The sequence below is a fragment of the Aegilops tauschii genome, chromosome 5 (genome assembly GCF_002575655.3).
Source record: "Aegilops tauschii subsp. strangulata cultivar AL8/78 chromosome 5, Aet v6.0, whole genome shotgun sequence".
Lineage (NCBI taxonomy): Eukaryota > Viridiplantae > Streptophyta > Magnoliopsida > Poales > Poaceae > Aegilops > Aegilops tauschii.
The window spans coordinates 82,232,270-82,239,014 of NC_053039.3; positions in this window are offsets into that span (position 1 = coordinate 82,232,270).

Below are 6,745 nucleotides of genomic sequence, written 5' to 3' on the forward strand. Positions count from 1 at the left end.
CAAATGGACGTCAAAACGGCATTCCTTAACGGTGTCCTTAAGGAAGAATTGTATATGATGCAGCCGGAAGGTTTTGTCGATCCTAAGAATGCTGACAAGGTATGCAAGCTCTAGCGCTCCATCTATGGGCTGGTGCAAGCATCTCGGAGTTGGAACATTCGCTTTGAAGAAATGATCAAAGCGTTTGGGTTTATACAGACTTATGGAGAAGCCTGTATTTACAAGAAAGTGAGTGGGAGCTCTGTGGCATTTCTCATATTATATGTGGATGACATACTGTTGATGGGAAATGATATAGAACTTTTGGAAAGCCTAAAGGCCTACTTGAATAAGTGTTTTTCAATGAAGGACCTCGGAGAAGCTGCTTACATATTAGGCATCAAGATCTATAGAGATAGATCGAGACGCCTCATTGGTCTTTCACAAAGCACATACCTTGACAAGATATTGAAGAAGTTCAATATGGATCAGTCCAAGAAGGGGTTCTTGCCTGTATTGCAAGGTGTGAGATTGAGCGCAGCTCAATGCCCGATCTTGGCAGAAGAAAAAAGATGAGTGTCATCCCCTATGCCTCGGCCATAGGCTCTATTATGTATGTCATGCTGTGTACTAGACCTGATGTGAACCTTGCCATAAGTTTGGTAGGGAGGTACCAAAGTGATCCCGGTATGGAACGCTGGACAGCGGTCAAGAATATCCTGAAGTACCTGAAAAGGACTAAGGATATGTTTCTCGTTTATGGAGGTGCCGAAGAGCTCGTCGTAAAGGGTTACGTCGATACTAGCTTTGACACAGATCTGGATGACTCCAAGTCACAAACCTGATACGAGTATATTTTGAATGGTGGGGCAATCAGCTGGTGCAGTCGTAAAGTACATACAAATCTGAATGTCGCAGATCCATTGACTAAACCTGTTCCATGAGCAAAACATGATCAGAACCAGAACTCTATGGGTGTTCAATTCATCACAATGTAACTAGATTATTGACTCTAGTGCAAGTGTGAGACTGTTGGAAATATGCCCTAGAGGCAATAATAAAATGGTTATTATTATATTTCCTTGTTCATGATAATTGTCTATTGTTCATGCTATAATTGTATTAACCGGAAACTGTAATACATGTGTGAATACATAGACCACAACATGTCCCTAGTGAGCCTCTAGTTGACTAGCTCGTTGATCAATAGATGGTTGTGGTTTCCTGACCATGGACATTGGATGTCGTTGATAACGGGATCACATCATTAGGAGAATGATGTGATGGACAAGACCCAATCCTATGCATAGCACAAGATCGTGTAGTTCGTTTGCTAGAGCTTTTCTAATGTCAACTATCATTTCCTTAGACCACGAGATTGTGCAACTCCCGGATGCCGTAGGAATGCTTCGGGTGTATCAAATGTCACAACGTAACTGGGTGACCATAAAGGTGCACTACAGGTATCTCCGAAAGTGTCTGTTGGGTTGGCATGAATCGAGACTGGGATTTGTCACTCCGTATGATGGAGAGGTATCTCTGGGCCCACTTAGTAATGCATCATCATAATGAGCTCAATGTGACTAAGGAGTTCGCCACAGATCATGTGTTACAGAATGAGTAAAGAGACTTGCCAGTAACGAGATTGAACAAGGTATGGGATACCGACGATCGAATCTCGGGCAAGTAACATACTGATAGACAAAGGGAATTGTATACGGGATTGGTTGAATCCCCGACGTCATGGTTCATCCGATGAGATCATCATGGAACATGTGGGAGCCAATATGGGTATCCAGATCCCGCTATTGGTTATTGGCCGGAGAGGTATCTCGGTCATGTCTGCATGGTTCTCGAACCCGTAGGGTCTACACACTTAAGGTTCGGTGACACTAGAGTTGTAATGGGAATAGTATGTGGTTACCGAAGGTTGTTCGGAGTCCCGGATGAGATCCGAACGTGACGAGGAACTCCGAAATGGTCGGGAGGTGAAGATCGATATATTGGACGAAGGGTATCGGAGTCCGGAATTGTTCCGGGAGTACCGGGTGACGACCAGCGTGACCGAAAGGAGTTTCGGAGGCCCCTGCAAGCGTTTGGGGGCCTTATGGGCCAAGGGAGGGGGCACACCAGCCCACTAAGGGGATGTGCGCCCCTCCCACCCCATCTCAAGTAACCTGAAGAGGTGGGGGCGCCTCCCCTAGGGCAGCCGCCCCTCCTGTGATGCCCCGATTCGACCGTACACTAATCATACACGCAAATGTGTACGATCAAGGTCAGGGACTCACGGGAAGATATCACAACACAACTCTAGACACAAAATGAAATAATACAAGCTTCATATTACAAGCCAGGGGCCTCGAGGGCTCGAATACAAACTCGATACACAAGAGTCAGCGGAAGCAACAATATCTGAGTACAGACATAAGTTAGACAAGGATGCCTTAAGAAGGCTAGCACAAAAGCAACACGATCGAAGAGGCAAGGCCTCCTGCCTGGGACCTCCTAACTACTCCTGGCCTTCGGTGGCCTCCATGTAGTAGTATCCGTCGGCGGTGGCATCTTGCTCCAGGGATCCACCATCTGGTTGCAACAACCAGAAAGAAGAAAGAAGGGGGAAAAGGGGAAGCAAAGCAACCGTGAGTACTCATCCAAAGTACTCGCAAGCATCAGATCTAAACTAAGTATGCATTGGTATCAAATGAAAGGGCTGTATCTGTGGACTGAACTGCAGAATGCCAGAATAGAGGGGAAGGCCTAGCCTATCGAAGACTGGCATCTTCAAGCAGCTCCAAGCATCTTGCATCATGTAGAAGAGTAAAGAATAGCATTTTATATTAACAAGCATGTTGTAGTAACAATGCCCCAGAGATCCTTCCTCGACTCCCTGCGAGAAAGCAATCCCGGAGCCACATAACTTAAGTATCCATTTCTAGTTGTATTAGATCAAGATATAAGTCTGAACGTCCATTACCGTGGACACGGTATTCAAATATAGATCTTCCCTGCAGGGGTGCACCACGTTTTCCAACACGCTTGATTACTCTGGCCGGACACACTTTTCTGAGTCAATGCCCGGCCTTGGAAAATCAACACGTCGTAGCCCTACCTAGGCTCAGCAGAGAGGTCCCCGCCGGTCTACATCCTAAGCACTCCGGGGTCTGGGCCCATCGCCCGTTGCACTCCGGGTCGTTGCGAGCAGGGCGGGTCCAGGCTCTACCTCTACATGGATGGTGCCGGCCCAGCCGTGCCGTAATGCTGAACTGGACGTCTGACAAGCTTCGGCTGATACTACGTCGTCGAGGCCATAACTATTCTCGCGTGGTGGTTAGTGCGTAAAGGCCAAAGGCCAACTCAGAACAAATACCCAAACCATAGTGTATTATTAGCTTGCGGAGACAAGCAGAGACTCACGATAATGTGACCCCGTCGCCCTGTCTCGAGGAAATACGGCAAGGGCAAGCCTAGCCCACTCGAGGGCTGCCTAACTTCCCGACCGTGCCTTGTAACCATCTTGCGGGTGCTCTCCGGGCCTGCCCGACTTTCCCAAAGGTCTCAAGTAATGTCAAGGTATCCGTGTGTCCAAACATCAAGGGGAAAACCCAAGGAATCACCCACGGAGGATTCCACTCAATGTAATCATCAAGGTGAACGTAAGAGGGACCACCCTCGAGGTTCACGCTTGAGGTGTTGAACGACAGAGCCGTATCGGGAATGGTGAAAGAGGAAATCACCCTCGATGACCACGACCGAATAGCTACACTACAAAATTATCATCAGGAGTGCGTTATGAGGGATCACCCTCGGCACTCGATAGTAGCTCTGCAGAGTCGAGCAACAAAAGGGGCGTGATGTGATGTGAGGTGTCGGGCTCTGGTCGTCGATCACGTAGATCGAGTCGTCGATGATGAAGCAGGGGCAACAAGGACAAGTGGGGGTCACTGATGGATCACTAACCAACCTATACTAAGCAGTTTAGGAGAAGCAGGTAGGTAACAATAGCAGGTACAAAAGCAAGCTATGCATCGAAATAGGATCAATAAAAAACAGTAGCAAAATCTAATGCAAGCATGAGAGAATGGAATGGGCGATATCGGGATGATCAAAGGGGGGTCTTGCCTGGTTGCTCAGACAAGAAGAAGGGGTCGTCGTCAACGTAGTCGATCACAGCGGCATCAGCGGCAGTCTCGGGGTCTACCGGAGAGAAGAGGGGGAAGAAACAGTAAATACAAGCATACAGTTGCAGCACTAAGCATGACATGATGATACGCGGTGTTAGGCGTGTTCTAACACGGCGTTACACGATACCGGCGAAGGGGGATAACATCCGGGAAGGTTTTCCCGAAGTTTGGCATTTTCGGGCAGATGAAACGGAGGGTGAAAGTTGCATGTTCTCCATGCTAGGGATATGTGGCGGACGAACGGACCACGTATTCGGATTCGTCTCATCGTTCTGAGCAAATTTCATGTAGAAAACATTTTCATCTGAGTTACAAATTATCTATTATGATTTTTCAAAGTTTTAAACATTTTCTAAAATTATTAATTCGAAAATAATTGCTAAAATGCTAAGCGCACCCAGCGCAGGGTACACAGAACTGTACCCAGTGGCTGACAAGTGGGCCAGGGGGTCCCAGTTGACCAGTCAATGTTTGACTGGTCAACAAGGGGTGGGGCCCCCTGTCATTGGCTCATTTACTAACTACAAATTAAACATTTTGTTAATTAAGTTAATTAACTTTTTAACTAATTAATTAATTTTATCATTAATTAATTTTATTTATTTAATTCTGTTTTCTTTTAAAACAGGGGGATGGGCCCCATTGCTCAGTGGCCCATTAGGCCACTTGAGCGGGTGGTTAGCGGTGCGGGCGCTGCCCCGGGCGGAGGCCGAACCCGCCCAGGTGCGGGGCCAGGCCGGTGGGGGGCCGGCGAGGCACGGCAGGCCGGAGCCAGAGTGGGGCGAGGCGTCGGGCTGTAGAGGCGGGGTGCGAACGTCGGCGTGCAGCGGCTTGGCCGGAGCAGAGCCGCAACATGGGCCGGGCGGCGACGGCCACGTGCGGCCATAGGCGCGTGCGGGGGGGGGGGGGACGACGACCAGGCGACAACGACCACGGAACCGGCGACGGGGGAGAGAGAGGAGGGCGGTGAGGTGCTCACGGCGGGTTCGTAGGGAGGTGGCAGAGTGCTCGGGGAGGGTCGAGGTGGACGGAGCGGCGCTGGCGATCTCGAGCGACCGAGGTTGAAGAAGAGGGGGGGGGGGGGTCGGGGTCGCCGCTGTGGGGCTCTCCTCGTTGATCTTGAGGGCGGGGTCGACGTGAAGGAGCTCCAGCGATGGGGTGGCCAGGAGGCGTCAGGCGGCGTCGTTGGGGAGGCAGGGTGCGGTTGCCGGGGTCGCGGGATCGGGCTCCTCCCCGATCCAGGCGAGTGGGGAGGGAGAGACGAGAGAATGGGGGGGGGGTGAGGAGATATTTGGGGGGGGGTGCTAGGGTTTGGTGACGGGAGAGGGGCGCCGGCTTAAGTAGCTGCGGGCGAGCGCTGGAGGACCGCCGGATGGCCGCCACGGTGATGCCCGTCGCCGTGGCAGGCATCGGCAAGGCACAACGCGGGGTGGGAACAGGGGAGAGGGAGGGAGGTAGGGGCCTGCGTGGCCACTTGGGTAGCCTGGTTAGCTAGATGGACCTCTAGCCCAGGGGAAGGGGGGTTTATTTTGTTTTGGTGCCTTGCATTTTATTTTTCTTTTTATCTATTTCATTTTTACTCCTTTATTTTACTCCCTATTTACTATAGTTTTACAAAATACTAAACTAGTTCCTAAAACAGTGTTACTACTTATTCTAATGCTACGATAACTTGGGCTCCCAAATAAATTAGTCTAATATTTTATATATCATAAAAAGCATTTAATTATTGGTTTTAGCTGCTGGTCTGCTCATTTTAGAGCATTTACACATTTTATAAAAGTGTGGTTTCTTCACCATAATTACCTACGCATTATTTGGCACAACCCGAACATTTTAGTTTTATTGTTTGAAAACTTTTGTGGTTTGCCTTTAACTCAAATTTGAATTTGAATCGATTTGAACTACCGCGAGGTTAACAACAGTAACCGCGATGATGTGGCATCATTAGCAGGGAATTACTGTAGCTAAATTGTCCGTGTGTCACACCTCCCGGCTTGGGGGCCAAGTTTCCTTGGGGTGGGGGCGCCCAAACCCATCTAGGGCGCATCCTCCTCCCCCCTTCCCCCTATATATAGTGAGAGAGAGAGGGCAGCTGCAACCCTTCCCCTGGCGTAGCCCTTCCCCCCTTCCAACACCTCTTCCTCCTCCGTAGTGCTTGGCAAAGCCCTGCCGGAGAACCGCGAGCTCCACCACCTCGTCGTCGTGCTGCCAGAGCTCTCCCTCAACTTCTCCTCTCCCCTTGCTAGATCAAGAAGGAGGAGACGTCCCCGGGCTGTACGTGTGTTGAACGCGGAGGCGCCGTCCGTTCGGCGCTTGGATCGGATCTTCCATGATTTGAATCGCCGCGAGTACGACTCCATCAACCGCGTTCTTGTAACACTTCCGCTTAGCGATCTTCAAGGGTATGAAGATGCACTCCCTCTCTCTCGTTGCTAGCATCTCCTAGATTGATCTTGGCGACACGTAGGAAAATTTTGAATAATTACTACGTTCCCCAACAGTCGGCATTGCGTCGGTGCTCGTGGCCAGGCGGGAGGAAGCAGGCGCCATCATCCATGGCCCTGACGCGCTGCCTGGAGAAA